This window comes from Bombus huntii, chromosome 4 (genome assembly GCF_024542735.1).
Source record: "Bombus huntii isolate Logan2020A chromosome 4, iyBomHunt1.1, whole genome shotgun sequence".
Classification (NCBI taxonomy): Eukaryota; Metazoa; Arthropoda; class Insecta; order Hymenoptera; family Apidae; genus Bombus; species Bombus huntii.
The window spans coordinates 13,119,047-13,136,317 of NC_066241.1; the positions used below are offsets into that span (position 1 = coordinate 13,119,047).

The 17,271-nt window shown below is 37.8% G+C and overlaps 1 long non-coding RNA gene across 1 annotated transcript in view; it reads left to right on the plus strand.

Moving 5' to 3' along the window:
* Positions 1-8: 8 nt before the first annotated feature.
* Positions 9-17,271, plus strand: part of LOC126864463 (uncharacterized) — a 62,911-nt gene continuing 45,648 nt past the window's right edge. The window contains exons 1-2 of the long non-coding RNA XR_007689183.1: positions 9-1,205; positions 2,925-3,020. This is a non-coding gene — a long non-coding RNA (uncharacterized LOC126864463). The remainder of the gene's footprint in view (positions 1,206-2,924; positions 3,021-17,271) is intronic.

Sequence of the window (17,271 nt, forward strand, 5' to 3'; positions counted from 1 at the left end):
TGGTACGTCAGGATCCGCTTCAAAATCTTCTATCAAATGTTGAAATCGTTTCTATGATGAGTCACTTTCGAAGATTAACAAAAACGTCACGCGTTTATTCTCTGTCGAACGAGTCGAGCCGGAAACTGTAAATAAAACCATGTGATCAAGATCTAGAGAAACATAATCTAGCGTACAATATTTGAAATTTTGAGATACTAGAAAATAGAAAGTTACACTAACCTCTTAAATGAGAAAATTGAGTGTATCTACTAGGTTAGATTGTCGCTAAAAAACAATTACATTACATTTATCAATTCAGTTTAAAAATATACCTTATTATACTTATAATAATTTACCTTCCCTTATTCAACTCAGTAAATCATTGCTGTATCATATTTATGATTTATACCATCCTTTCTGCTCGTAAATCACGTTTGAGGTTACGAAGAAATGGTGGATAGATTAAGAGACAGTTAACACGCATTTATGCAGGAATAATGGCTAATGTACCGAGTAAACAACATAAAAAGAGATAAAGGGAAACGTGTGGTGTTATACATACCGTATGTTATTGCTGAAAACATCACATCGAAGATTATCGATAGTGAATATTAGAAAATCGATCGAAACCCGCCGGATTCTGCAACTGCGAAACAATAAGCTTGACAACATTGCATGGAATTGTTGGTATTGTTTCACACGTAAGATCGAATAATATTCAATATTCACGACAATTCTTTTTTATTATTCCAATATCGTATAAGCTATCTGTCAAAAGCAATCAGTGTTGCAAGCCGCTCTGTATTGCATATGGTATTGCATGAATACGAGAATCGATACATCTCGCGCATCGACCTTACATCCTTTGCTAGTTATCGATTAATAGCAGTGGGAAATCGAATATCAAGTAACTTACAGAAGCATCATACGATAGCCATCTTAACTTTTTCGATCTAGTTTATCGTGTAGTTTCTAGATTACGACTAATTGGGTTTAGTTAATCGATTGATAACTAATAGGTATTGATAAGTGATAAAGAGAAATGTAAAAAGTGACATTTTGTAGTGAATTAGTTGTACATAAAGCTATAATAGAATATGCGTTCGAGTAGTTTTGACGTGTGCGCGCGTTCCCTCGAGAGAGACCAGGAGAACCGAGTTCGAGCAGTCGTCTCGTGGAAAAAGTGACCATTTAATAACTCAGGATCGAATTATGATATCAAGGTAACGTTTTCTACGTAACATTCTCTACCATTTGTCATGTTTATTTATATAAGGGTCATCTTCATCCGATAAGTAGTTTTTTAAATAATCGATGTTTTAGGTTAGCGTACTTGGAGACATTCTCAAGTCCATTTCGGAGATTGGGAACTCGTTTACTATATTCTTCTTCTTCATTATCCGCCATGTTTGTTGCTATTATTCTCTTCTAAGACTCTATTGGTGGAAATCTAACACAGTTTTTAAACCTAACCAATTACGAAACGAGAAGCGAAATGAATTCGAATTATTAACTACTCGTAAATCTTGACGAATCATATCGTTCTGTACGAGTGCTATGTTTTCGTATATGTACTTACATATCATTATGTGTAAATGTATTAATTATATGTAAATGAATTATCGGTTTTCCAAGACAGTATATGCATTTTATAATGCGCAGTAGATGCCTGTGTACGTAAAAGATTAATCGCGTGTCAGTCGCATATAATAGTGATGCCTCGATTACGTATGAAAGGAATATCCATACCTATATGTTTCGTTTTCGACCTTTCGAAAAATCGACTCTACTATTTTTTTCTGTCTTTTTTATTTATCTCTATTTGATTTTCATTTGAGTCGTTCGAAAGCGAGAACTCGATGAATCTTTCATACGATATGGCGTTTGATATGTATTGTTCGGAATCCATTCGTGTAACCGACACTATGGATTTATAAATTTTTCACGTTGCTCGTGTATTCTCGACCGATATCGTACTCTTTTACCGCCCCGCTGGATCAACCGGCTGAATTTGTAACATGAATCTTAACAGTGAGTTGTAGACAAACTATGCGTTCTTCGAGTGCTTAATATCCATTCATGTCATGGAAGAAGCGTCACTTATACGTAGTAATTTTATTACTGTTCGCGCGTGAAGCAGACAATCCTTGTTTGACAATTAGCATAGTTTTGAGATTTTCGACACATAATCTATGTATAAATGTTGTTAATTTGGAATTTGGTTAGGATTAGTTTGGTTAGGATTGGTTAGGATTTCTTATTCTTATTCCTAGATAGTATGTTTTTAAGCATGATTTGGAATTGTTTACTATTCGTTTTAGATATATAGGAATTATAAGTAACATACGACAGATTATTTAGTTTCGCTCTTTTATATTAGACACAGCGAAATGTCTTTTGATGTTCGATATCAATTTCAATTGAGAAATTTCGATCAATTATGTTATAATTAAATTATCAATATCGGTAGAGTACAATCCTTTTAGAACTAGATATTCTAATGTCTCTAATTTATTCATATTTAAGTTTCTACCAAGACGTTCTTACTCTTTTTTAGAAAAGGTACGATCTATTTTTCGCTTAATGTTCATACTAATTACTCAAATTACGCACAAGTATTTAGTACTATAAGAAGCATAGGTACTTCCAACTATATTATACGCTTCAGTTGTTGCTTATTCATTCAAGACAATAGTGTGCGAGTAAGATTAAAGTGAATAACAAGTTCACTTTTTCTACACTTGCTATTTAAGCGACTTTCACAATTACGTGCACATAACGCGTCAATTTATCAGCCCTTGCTTATCATCCTTGACTACCTAAGTACCTGAGAAAGGTGCCAGCGATACAGTTTTTACCTGGTTTCTTATCACGATCAATTCATCATCGTCTAGGCTTAACACTACCGCCATCAAGTTAACACAGCTTTCTTCTATTTTTAGGCGGTGTTTTAATGGCCGAGTGGCGCTTACCATCGTCGGTGATTCGTCAAGCATGCATTCGCCTTGTAGACACCCGGTAGACGAGCAACTACCCACGTAAGTTCGATTATTAATTCAGCGGCGGGAGCGCGCGGCGCATAGGCTTGGCGCAATGTGTCGCTCTTTATACGGACCGACGCATAACGCGTTGTACTACCAGCGTGACAACGATCTTGCGAACATCCCTTAACACTTTCGAAGTGGATTTTTCTTGCAACAATGGTGACAAGCGTTAGACTGCGCGTGTTTATGCAAATTAACGGAACCTAAGCAAAGATTTCTTTTACACGATAAATATTACAATAGGTATATAATATATGATAATGAATATTATAATACCGTACTTTGGATATTTTATACATTTTTTTGTATTATGAGCATTCTGCACATTTTTTCCGCTCTAAATTTTCCATCAGTTTATTTTCCTATAAATAAATGCGCAGTTGAATCATGATACAATAGCATGGTCTGTAATAGTTTCAAATTTTCAAGACACAAGTTATGTATATGATCCCGTACTTATATGTATAATCTAGTTCTAGGTTCTAGTAGACATCATAGATGTTAGAAAAACTATAGGTAATAATCCAGAGTAGGTTATGGTCTCGAAAGGTCTTAAATAACATGTTTAAAATGAATAGATTCAAAATTAATAGAAAATTAAAATTCAACAAAAGTAAGTATGTTATGGCGTTGAAAAAACGATGAAATAGAATTATATGCAGGTATACCTATAATCTATAACATAAAGATGGAAAGAAGTCTCGTGGGACGAGACAGAAGCAAGGGACGTACTGCCTTCCATTGCTCAGTGTCACGCGTTGCTACTGAGGTGATATGTCGTGATAGGGTCGGAAGGAAAACTCAGATTTACTCAACGATAAATGTTTATTCACTGTAATGTCAATGAGTACACTTGGCGCAGGACTCGCGATTATATTCGGTTCGCGAATGCGCGGTTATAAGTTAGAGCTTGGATAGCTATGATTCGAGATGAGGACAATGATTGCATGAGATGTCGAGAGCTTAGGTAATTATTCGACTCGAACCGTGTAAGTATAACGATCGTGGTATGTTGACTCGCTGTAATAGACTGACTTTTTTGTCGCGATGCTGCTGCGGAAGAAGACTGCGTTGGGATGTGTCTAAGGATGCGAAGGCATCGGATTCGTTGAGAAAAGCTTTGGTTCGGAAAGTGAGGGAAATGTACGTTAATGTTTATTGGCTAATTCGTGTTGGTCGTTGGAAAAGGATACTAGCTGCCCTTGAGAGGGTGTTGCTAGCGGGAAGCATCGTACGTGAGAGATAGCAGATTTCTCGTGTGTCCTCGTGGTAGGTGATCGACTTCGAGACTGATAAACAAAGACTGTTTGTCTCTTTGGAGGACCTTAGCTAAAATAAATCCTAAGATTTATAGCGGTCCTTAGGCTAGCTGGAAATATTCGGTACGAATCATCTTGTCCGCAGGTATAGAGTCTTTGTGTCGTGCGTCACGCGACCTAAACTGTTGGGAAGTTTACTGTCAAGTGCCGCCACACTACATTGCTTTGTCTGTGTATGCGACACCTTCGGCCAATATGCGTGCTTAACTTTACGATTGTGTTGAGTCTGTCAAAAACAACCAATCACATCCGCATTCCTTCCAAAGGACCTTTTTTCAACTCCGATTTGACTTCATTACCTATTACGTATATAATAATTACATATATAATACACAAAAAATACTAGCATGTCTTTTTTAAAATCATTCATGAAGATAGAACTGATTAAACGCATGATAGAACTGTTTCAAAAAGTCATTCAAATGTAATATTTATACCGACACACAGTGCGGTAGTCTTATTAAACTAATTCCGTGTTATTCAGGGCTCACAGTGCCTGCAAATCTTAGGATCGTAAAGGGAACGATATAAATTGGGTGACTTTGTTACTTGATCCTCCATGCAGTTCAAGTGTTATCCAAGGGATTTCCGTGTACAGACTGAATGAAGATAGGTAGTATGGTCGTTGGAATATATCGCTGGAAGAAATATAGCGAGCTGCTGAACTAGAACATTAAATAAATAGCATAATCTGGATCACACGTGATATTGTACCTAGGTTTTTTCGATGGGAACTACTAGATCTAAAGCAAAACAGTACTTAATGAAATTGCAACTGCGGTTTTAGATACTCATTTTCTTCCTCTTTGCTTAATTCGTTCGAGTATTCTCAAGCATTAAAAACTTTAGCCTCTGATCGATTTTACAATCTCGCTATATCTCTTTCATGAAGTACACGATCGACTATAGGATAATTTCTTGTGCTTCAGATTTCTGATCAACTTGCAAAATTCCATGAACATTCTCTTTTTCCTTATAGAAGTATCGCGCGATAGGCATTTTGCTTTTACAGAATTGCTTTATACATTATAGTTAACGGTTACTTCGTACTTCTTATATTATTTATAAATATATGGATTACATCTAATTAAGAAATCAAAGTAAGCACAAATGTAACAAAGTAGGAATCCGGATACTCGCCAGTACTAGCGTACACAGTATCTTTGTACTTTACATAGCCAATTACCGAGGAAAGCGAACGAATCGACTCGGACAGATACATTTTCAGATTCGTGTTAAATTTTGCCAATGCGGTGACGAGACGATAGTCAATACAATTTTTAAATATAAATATATTCATAGAAGATACCTTTACAAGCGCTGGAAAAATTTTCGTGAGCAACAATAGCTGTAATATTATACTAATCTTATAATATCAGAATCTCGTTGTTAAGAAAAGTAAATGGGGATAGTAACGGCCAGTTAGAGAGGCATATGTATCCTATCGCGAATAGCCACGACACGACGTAACGAGCAACGTGAATGTACCTACGTCGTGGTGTTGTTATCAGCGCCGTGTTATCGCGCGAACTCGTCTCACGGCGCTTAAGTGCGTTCTGTTGGCTCGCGAGTAGCGTCGCGACTCCCACGTGTACGTGTATGCGCGCGCGCGCGCGCGCTCGCTCGTAATCGCGCGAGTACCAGTGAAAAACCTCTCGACGCTCGAGAGCCTCCGCTGATTAGGTAACGGCGAACGAGTATCTTTTTTGCTTGGTCGTTCGCCTGGAAACGAACGATGTTCGAGTCTCGGTACGTTCGTTTCGATCGTCTGCGAAAATCCCTTCTTTCCATCTTTCGCGTATCTTTTCTAAAGTTTGTAAGCGCACAGAACCGGCGTTTAGCTTTTGAAAATTATAATCCGAACTATAATCGAGGACCAATAAGGTAGTCTCTGATAATTGACAACTTCGATATTTTGTTCCGCTGTAGCTGAATGATATTATAATACATTAAATACATTATGTAAATTCTTCATAAATAATACATTTGTGCTAATGGTCCTTATATGCGAAAATAACGAGGATTATTAGGATCACAATAACGATGAACTATATGAGATTTGGTTTGTTATGACGTTAGATCGATGAATTTTCCGAGCAAGTTTCGCTCGAATAAAATGTAGAAACGCGTTTGATAACGTCTTTGTGGCTATGTAATTACACGGTATTCCGTGTTTTCACGCTTTACACGAGAAATTAGTGATACGAGCGTGATCGAAATATTATTAACCGTTTGGGGAAAATTCGCTCTGGATGTATGTTTAGTCTTTGTTTCATTCAAGTGTGATTCCGATAGAAAATATTTTCAGATATAAAGAAGTTATTACTAGAGCGCGGATTTTTATGCATTTATGCAAGAATGTAGAAAATATTCAAGATATGCGATATTTGTTACGATATTTAGAGTGAAAGATGCAACTCTATGTAGATTTCGTTTTCTCAATTGTTTCCATAAATATACGAATTTATAGAAGTATTCATAGTTTAACACCTGTGTTACCCGATTCGTCGGTTTGTTACGTATTGAGTTGAATCACCGATATATTGTAAGATTTATCATTCGAACGCGATTCAGTGATATAGCGCGTATGAAATATTCCGAATCGAGCGGCTAAAAGGTTAAACGGGAAGCTATTTTTCTCTGATCGTTACAGTATCGTTTCATCTAATAACGCGAGGATGTAATAAAGATAAGCTGGCCACTCAGAAATTACGCAATACTGGCTATAACGGCGCATAAACTGCATATACAACTTCGTTCATCGTTATATAGCATCGATGTTGAAGATAGGCCGAAATTCTTCATTCCAAGGTTTTCCATCCTTAAATAAATAAACAACAAACGAACGTAATCGCAAGTTCTGCGCTCTGTACTTAGCGTAAATTGAAAGTTAATTTTCCTACAAACTATTCCCAAAGAACTAATCGAAGAATTCTTAGAATTCTTAGAAATCAAATTTACCCATTGATTTTCCTATTTTGTACGAATTTTTGTTCCTTTTAAGTCCTTCGTTACGATATGTTTCTTAGACTTGTAGCGGCACATCATCACACGAGCGTGAAACATATCTGACTATCACAAGTATTCGCTCGTTTCGTCATTTAAATCAACACGTTTAATATTCACCAGAGACCAAACATTAAGAAATTTGTTATTTCATTAAGAACACCAAGTTCGCAATATCTTTATTTGATCTTTGGAACACACGACTCGTATGAATTTCGTGATTAATTGTCTTAATCGTTACACCGTGTTATTAATCTCTTCAACTATGTATTCTTGAGAAACGTTGTTAGTTTTAGAAGGAAACGATAATTCTTTAATCTTCATATCCTCTTACTAATATATATGTATATATAGAGAGAGAGAGATGTACATATATCTATCGTTATTGATTTAAATATGTTGGTAATAGAGATGAATGAATTGTAATGACGCTTGGACTAAAGTCGATTCTCGTAATGAATGACTATACAGCTATTCGACTGTAGTTGAATGTTACAGCATAAAAGATAATTATGTATATTCAAGCTCATAAAATATGATTAATAAGATTAGGTTACGGCAAGAAATGGGTGAATTTGGAAAACGATATGTACGTATGCGGAAAACCACTAAAAATTATTGTAAAATCTGTAGTAAATACTTTGCACTTTCAATGGATCTCATTAAAAATTCTATATCTATACCGTTTTTAATTTAGTTATCTTAATACTCGTTGTATTATGACGTCGTTTGGTTGTAGATTTTCAGTAATGAACGTGGCACGACAGGATTATCTTTTTAACGATATGATGCACGATCACGCTATAGTAGATTCTAGACGGATGCAAAAGTTCAATCAAGTTCTGACGCGATAAAAGTATAACAAATATTTGCAATATTTTTATCCAGTTTCTATGCGTCTACGTATCCGCTTGAATGCTAATAAATCGCCATTGCTATGTTCTCTCATATTCAAATTTTCTAAACTAATCGCCGTATCCTCTATAAATATTCTTGCAAGCTTGTACTGCGTTTCCGAAATATCGCATATAGATAACATAATGTGCAATGACGTATATAGACTGTAATTAGGAAAATGAAATATAAACGAGAATGCGGTTTTTTTTTTACTGAAATAAATCATTCGTAGTTATAACGTAAAACCAGTTTCCCTATTTTGCCTTTATAATTTATTTAAGAAAATCATTCGTAGTTATAATGCAGAACTAATTTCTATTTACATCTACGATTTATTTAGAAGAATCGTCTGTAGTTACTATTTATGCTCAACTAGCTTCTATTTAAGTGCGCCGTAATTTATTTAAAGAAAAATAACGACGGATAATATATCACGGAAACGTCGAGCTAAAATTTTGCGTCCATGTAACGTAAAGATCGAGATCGAGTAATATAAAGGCGGAGTCGTAGAGAGTCAGAATCGGGCAACGAGATCGCAACGACGACGTTTACGTTCGCCCGTCTGCATCGGTTGTAACCGCTTTTGTCACTATGCAAGCGCTACCAAATGGTTTCCGTTTGGCAACCAGCGCTCCGAGCGAAATTCAGCGGCGCGGCGTCGAAAACGGTCGTTGGCTCGCTGCTAGCGTCGCACGATAACGCGTGGGAAGACGCCGAGGACGTTCCTTTTTGTCGCGCGAGCAGCGGCGCGTGTTGGCCGACGATAAATAGAGACAATGTGCGCGACACGCGATAGATATCGTATCTCGATCGAAGCCTCGACACTCGTTCGATTATCAAGCGCGCTTTCTCCGACCAGATCGAGTAGCATTCTCCAAGATAAACTTTAGACTTTGGACATCAAACAATTTCTCGGATCGTTCTTCATCGATGTACCTAAAACAAATCGTCGATTCGTGTTACGTTCGTTTAGATTTCTTTTTTTCTTTTTTTCTTAACATTTTATCTTTTCGTTAAATACCGAACGATCCGAAGTAGAACCAGATCGCGGAATTCTATGTAAATCCATCTCGATCAAACATCGTTTTCAATTGATTTTAGGAAACAGGAAGGATAACGTTTTAGGAAGATTTTTCCTATGGAATTGAAACGAAAAATCATGTACTTAAATATATACTGATGATAATCATGTACTTTGTGCGAACTCGAGACACTCTTTATCATTGGAAAGGTACGTAGAGTTGGGTCGAAAATGACGATAGAACGCAGCAGGGTTAATGAGAGAAAAAATTTCGCTGTTTCGTAGCGCTCGTGAAACAGGAAAAATTTGATTATATCGATATTTATGGGAAGGATATGGGATTCGGTGATCGCGCTTCGGTATATTCAGCGGGCGTGCCGCTAATTGGCACGATCATTATTCAATTACGAAATAGATTTTCGCACGCGACGGCGAACACCAGCTGATACTGTTTCCACGTGTTTTCCATCGATATCGTCCATTAATTCTATTCACGTACGATCGACAGATGATGTTGGTAATTAGATAGACGACGAAACGTTACGGTTGGTCGCGATAGTCGAATTGGACGACCCACTTTGTATCCAATACGCTCCGTTATACTGCGTATACGTACGTAGTTGTTCACTCGATCAAACGATTTAATTTGATCAATGAAAGCCGTGATTTCGGTGATCTTCGTGACTGTAATTGGACCTGTTATTTTGAAAGATTATTATGTGTATGAAACACGATGCTTTCTGTGCGTAGGTATTAGATTATCCAGGAAGTTTCGAGTTACTTTGTACGTTTAACATTAGGCGTACAAGTTGGTTGCACGTCTTTTCTAGATAGATGTATCATTCATTTATCAATTTGGCTTTTCGATCAGTGCTGGTTTATTCAAACGATGGAAGATTGTTTTCGCTGCAAGTTAAAGCAAATTTCTACTTAGTTTGGGCCGAGTTTCTTTTTTAAAATCTCCAAGACGTCAAAGGAAAGATCAAAATTACCCTTTGCGAAACCTTCGATACCATTTTCTGCAAGTTAATCTACTTTTAACAAAAAATCGTACAAAAATTTCGTAATTTTTGCACCTACATTTGACGATCTTCTGCGAGAAATTATCCTTTGCGAAAGTTCCAATAGCATTTCCTGCAAGTGAATTTAACTTCAACAAACAATTGTACATGATCTCTTCGTAATTTCTGTAGCTAATGTGATACATATTACATTCGATGATTTTTTGCGGTACATTATCCTTTGCAGAATCTTCAATAGCATTTCGTACAGCTTAATCTACGTTCATAAAAGAACCGTACAAAATTTCATAACTTTTGTACCTGATCTAATATTACGTATATCTAACGATCTTCTGCAAGAAATTGTTCTTTGCGAAAGTTCCAATAGCATTTACTGCAAGTGAATTTAACTTCAACAAACAATTGTACATGATCTCTTCGTAATTTCTGTAGCTAATGTGATACATATTACATTCGATGATTTTTTGCGGTACATTATCCTTTGCAGAATCTTCAATAGCATTTCGTACAGCTTAATCTACGTTCATAAAAGAACCGTACAAAATTTCATAACTTTTGTACCTGATCTAATATTACGTATATCTAACGATCTTCTGCAAGAAATTGTTCTTTGCGAAAGTTCCAATAGCATTTACTGCAAGTGAATTTAACTTCAACAAACAATTGTACATGATCTCTTCGTAATTTCTGTAGCTAATGTGATACATATTACATTCGATGATTTTTTGCGGTACATTATCCTTTGCAGAATCTTCAATAGCATTTCGTACAGCTTAATCTAACTTCATAAAAGAACCGTACAAAATCTCATAATTTTTGTACCTGATCTAATATTACGTATATCCAACGATCTTTTGCAAGAAATTGTTCTTTGCGAAAGTTCCAATAGCATTTCCTGCAAGTGAACCTAGCTTCGAAACAGAATTGTACAAAATTTCCTTATATATTGCATCTAAATGCATCTATTGCATCTAATTTGCGCATCTAATAAGACACATATATTCGACGATTTTCTGCGGGAAATTATTCTTCGCAGAATTTTCAATGGCATTTCGTACAGCTTAATCTAACTTCATAAAAGAACCGTACAAAATCTCATAATTTTTGTACCTGATCTAATATTACGTATATCCAACGATCTTCTGCAAGAAATTGTTCTTTGCGAAAGTTCCAATAGCATTTCCTGCAAGTGAACCTAGCTTCGAAACAGAATTGTACAAAATTTCCTTATATATTGCATCTAAATGCATCTATTGCATCTAATCTGCGCATCTAATATGATACATATATTCGACGATTTTCTGCGGGAAATTATCCTTCGCAGAATTTTCAATGGCATTTCGTACAGCTTAATCTAACTTCATAAAAGAACCGTACAAAATTTCATAACTTTTGTACCTGATCTAATATTACGTATATCTAACGATCTTCTGCAAGAAATTGTTCTTTGTGAAAGTTCCAATAGCATTTCCTGCAAGTGAACCTAGCTTCGAAACAGAATTGTACAAAATTTCCTTATATATTGCATCTAAATGCATCTATTGCATCTAATCTGCGCATCTAATATGATACATATATTCGACGATTTTCTGCGGGAAATTATCCTTCGCAGAATTTTCAATAGCATTTCGTACAGCTTAATCTAACTTCATAAAAGAACCGTACAAAATCTCATAATTTTTGTACCTGATCTAATATTACGTATATCCAACGATCTTCTGCAAGAAATTGTTCTTTGCGAAAGCTGCAATACCATTTCCTGCAAGTGAATTTAACTTCGACAAACAGTTGTACATAATCTCTTCGTAATTTTTATATGTAATCTATATACACATATTTAACGATGTTCGACAGAAGGAATAGCGAAAGTAGGTACATAAAAGATTCCATGGAAACGGACACGAAAGATGTTAGTACATGTGTATTCTATTTCGTTAGAAGGCTTCCCCGTTCGTTTCATAGGAACGTGGTCACCCTCGGTTTATTTTTAGGACACCCTATAGGAGTTAGAGGCGGCCAGCAACTTGTTGCTCGATTTTGAGCCAGGCCTGCTGGGTCCTACCATTTTGTTAGTCTGGCAGGTTACGGGGCCTTCCCTCGAAACTCGTCCCAGCACGAATGCGGTAGTCCGGCCGAGGCTGCTTTCTCTATCGTCACGATATGCTCTAACCTCCACCCCCATTTTCTCTCTTTCTTTCTTTTTTTCTTTTCTTTCTTCGGACATGTTAAAACGCGCTCTTGCCGTTTTCGCTTCGCGGATTAAAACTTGCGAGAAGCAGATGGAAAGATCGCCTTTCCAACTTAGCTGCGTGCGCAGTTGTGAAAACGGTAGATCGAGTGATATGTTTGAACCGAAAACGGGAAAATCGCTCGGAATCAGTCGTGTTTCCTCGGCGAAGTTAACGTTTGCCGGATCATCAATTACGGTTGCCGTCTGGATTTTTCTGGAAATGTCAAATTTTGGTAATTTTTTGTGCGATTCTTCTTTCGGTTACGCGATAGACGAATTAACGTTGCGTTAGAATTAATTCTATTTTCTTGGGATACGTAAAAGTTGAGATAACGAAGTTGATAAGTAAGTGTTTCAATTAAGGCAGCGTGCCACTTCTACGCGAGGAAAGGAGAGCAAACGTGGAAGAATTTCACCAAGCGTGGAACCGCGTGTGATTGACAAACCCCTGTACTTTCTATGTCTTCGGGTTTCACGTATTCTAGTTAGCACGAAGCATGCCGATCTTTATGGTCCGTTCTATTTTCGATTTCGAGCCGTAAACTCGCGTAAATCCGCCACACCCTCCTTTTGTTCCCGGACAGAATTCGCGTTGCGCCTTGATTTACATCCTCCTTAAATATAAACAGGCTCTTGTTAAACGTGGTTAATCGTCCAGCGACCGATCGAATCTCGTCAGATTTCACTTTCCATCTGACCAATCATATTCCAGAACGGTACTTGCTAATTGTAAGCAAATTGCGTAATGAAACATTACAAGATCCTAGACACGTTCATCTAAGAAAGCACAGGGAAGAAAATGTAATAAAACCAAGTACATCTAAACGCAATATCCCGCAGTACGTAAATTAAGGATTATTACCAAAGCGATCACGCGTTACACGTAAAACCGATCGTTCGATTACCGAACTAAGTATCTGCCTATGTACACGCTTTTGGTAGCCTCTGTATTTTATTGTTGATTTTACAAAATTCGATTGGCTCGTATTGTCTTCAAATAATCTTAAAATAACGCGTCGCATGCTTTGATTAGGAGCTAGATAATGTCGAATGTAAATTACAGACGACCGAAAGTTACGAGTCGCGTACACGATGACGTCAAGTTTGAAAAGTATCTTGAAATTGCTTAGAAATGCATGAACATCCATCGTCTAATCTCAGGTTTATCTTCCTGAAACTTAATACCATTGTTGCTACTGCAAATACGTTTAATGCACGTTGTCGCTAATAATCGTAAAGACACGTGGAACGCGTAAGAACCGACGTTTCTTACGAGAATGGACATGAGAGCGGCTATTCAGAGGAACTGGAGGAAATATCGATTTCCTAATGTCAAACTTTTCATTCTGAATCTATAGCCTGGCAAATATATTTAACGCGCGATGTTATCGACGACGAAAAAGTTACATAGAACACATCGGAATCGATGTTTTCCGCGAAACATCGATATCCCTTAGGAGAATGGACATCAAAGCGGCTTTCCAGAAAATCGCTGTAACTCCTCGAATTTTCAACGGATTTCCATGAAATTTAAAATATAAGACGGCGAAATGGTCTAGAAAATGCCGACGAAAGAATCGTCTTGATATCTTGCACCCAAGTCCAGATATAAATTAGAGGTTTTCGACGTGCGCGCGAACGTACGAAATCACGTACCGCGTCTGCGCAGGTTTCCTGCCTCTCTCGAGCCAAGTGGAACTTTCCACGGCACGAGACCCGACGACCTCGACGTCCGTATCGATATCTCGAGGTGAGATCATCGGTTTCGACCGTGTTTCGAGACCACCCGTTGTCCGCAAATTCGATCGGATTATTTTCCCGGGAACTCGATTGGTCGGGCCGATCGCCGATTGGCCGAACTGCACGATCCTCCTTTTTCTTCTCGATCGCGCTACTCTTTCGAATCTCGCGTTTTCAACCTATTTCAATCTTTGAGAAGTGGAGCTTTTAAAATGGATACACGTACACACTGATTCTTTCGTATCCACGTTGTTCAAATAATGTGATAATTTTTTGCTCTGCTACTCTGTATGCTAATTGGTTTATCGATGGTTTTGTACAGCTTTTGTGTAGCTACGTATATCGAATAGGACTGTTTCTAGGTTTGGTTTGGTAAATCAGCCCGATTTTTGATAATTGCTATCTTAAATATATATGTAACATAGTGATACTGGTGTATTTTTGGGAAATTTGAAGATGCAAAAATGCGCGTAATATAAAATTATGTAAAATATCCAAAGTACCTACACGTTGTAACGTTTAGCGTGTAAAGCAATCGTTCGGCTAGACTCTGATTAATTGCGTTCGCAAATATGTGAATTTGCGGTGAAATATTGGTTTAATGAGTCATCGGTTTGTACATTTTATGTAATTCTAGCATATCGTTGATTTATCTTACGTAGGAAGTAACACGTGGCACTAGCTGTTCCCTTAAATGAATTGATTTAGATAACTTGTTATCGTAGTGAACGCTGTCCAACGCAATAAAGAATGCTATAGAGACGACACACGATTCTACAGATATTTTAACAATTCCATCAGTTAGCAGGTCCGAATCTTGTAATTTTCATTTAATCAAATATACAAGCTTTCTTATATATTTCGTTTACGTAACAATTTATTTTCTCCCAACGAGGATCTTCAGTTGTACGTTCGCAGCTGGTGTTTCATCGTGCGATGTACCCGATGGAAGATCGAAAACACGATCGTTTAGAAAATAAGTGAAACGAAAGGCAGCTACGATCTTTCATTTCATCTGGAATGTTTAACGAAAGAGACGCGATTAAGTGAAAATGTAAGAAGGATATTCGGCTATGCGTTCGTAGTCAGCGTCTTCTATTTAGATGCATCCAGTGAAAGATAAGGTCGGAAAAACACGGTCGTTTAAAAAATGAGTCAAAGGAAAGGCAGCTTCTATCTTTGCTTTCACCTGGAATATTTAGCGAAAGAAAGAAACTGGCGATCTAAATCGAGTATTCGCCAGTAACCACATAGACGTTATACGTTCATCGTGAGTGTTTCACGGCGCAATGCTTCCAGTGGAAGATACATCAAGCCCCGATCCTCGTTGCCCCTCTCTCTTTCTTCCGTTTCGCGGATGCGTTTACGAGACCGCCGATGATTCCGTCGTGCTCGTTTCTTTGGCCGTGCCACGGTAGAGAACCTGTTTCCAACAAATTACCAGCACCGAATTCGCGCTTCCAAAAAACCCTTTCGTATTCTTCGTCTACCCATGGCTACCACCATATGTGTATACCGCCGGTATAGTAAGTGAACCACCGATTCGCTATATTTATTACAAGATTCTGACTAACTTCGCACACTTACGTTTTATTATTCGCTCCAGTAGAATCTCGTTTATCAGCACTGTATCGTATGGTAGCCGAGATACGAAGCATTAACAAGGACTATAGTAAATGTATCGTAGTATGTTGGAAATGAGCGAAGGAAGGAATATTTGAACCGTAGCAGAGAAAGTTGTACGATACAACGTATATACGGACATGTAGAATTGTTTGCATCTTCTGCAATGATAGATTAATGACGGAAGCAGGTTAGAGTGGCTGGTGAACCTCTATGTTCTCCGACCTGTAAACCAAGGGTCTACTGTATTTTACGTTATAAAGCGATTTTTACGCCATAAATCCTACGCTATATGAGGTAACAGGTTTATAATAAGGTAACCGCAAAATATAAACGCAGTGAAACGCGTTCAACGTTTGCAGACACCACGGTGGAGCTTCGATTAACCGCAGTCTTGATTATTCGGGCTCTTGGATATTCAGATCCCGATTATCTGATGCAAAAATCGTACGCTATACCCTTCCTTTTTCAGTGATGTAGTTCGTCGTTCTCTGAGAACACTCGTGGTTGGTACAGTATCGTCTCGTTATCTTCGATATTTGTTTCGTTTCTGTGTTGAGTTCGAAAGGCGCGGAATAAGAAGGAGATAGCGATGTACCTATTGTAAATTTCAATCGAAATTTCCCGATTTACCTTGTGTTTCGATTACCTAGTGAACCTTGATTTATCCAGACGACTCGGATGCCGATGAATTCCATTAATCTAAAGGTTTCGTTAAACATGTTCGCATCCTGCCCAAAGTTTACTCAAAGATCTATCGCTTTCGATACTGCGATCGGGTACAGAAATAAGTAGACATTGTAGTGGATATGAATGAAATTTAATTGTACGCCAGTGTTACATAGTTAAGTTTCGTTTATCGTACACGCACATTCAAATTAATATCTTTGTGCCAGTCGTATTTCACGAAACTTCGCCACATACATACATATACAAGCCTATACACGTTATCTTCAAATTACACATTCAAATTTCCAAATTCTAGCCCATCCTTCTCAAAATTCCACGAGGAATAATATCCTGTACACCTGTTCACCTGTTACTTCAACCTTTCTCTGTTTCTTCTTTCTCTGCCACCTCCTTGAGCAGCAGCTCCGTGCAGAGAGAAGAGGCATCGTTAGAAAATCACAAGTTCAGACTGGAAGAAGGAGAAAAAGGGCACGTACGTAGGAAGAGAATGAGAGGGTGAGAGAGAGGGTGAGAGAGAGAGAGAGAGAGAGAGAGAGGGTTAGAGAGTAACAGAGAGAGAGGAGACCCTACACCCACCCCGGACGATAATTCCCGTCACCATGGAAACACCCCCGAGGCGTCCCTGTGTCAGTCCACCCCCGCACCCCACAAACACCACTGACTGTCCCTCCCCGCGTCCGCTGCCTCTTCTACCACC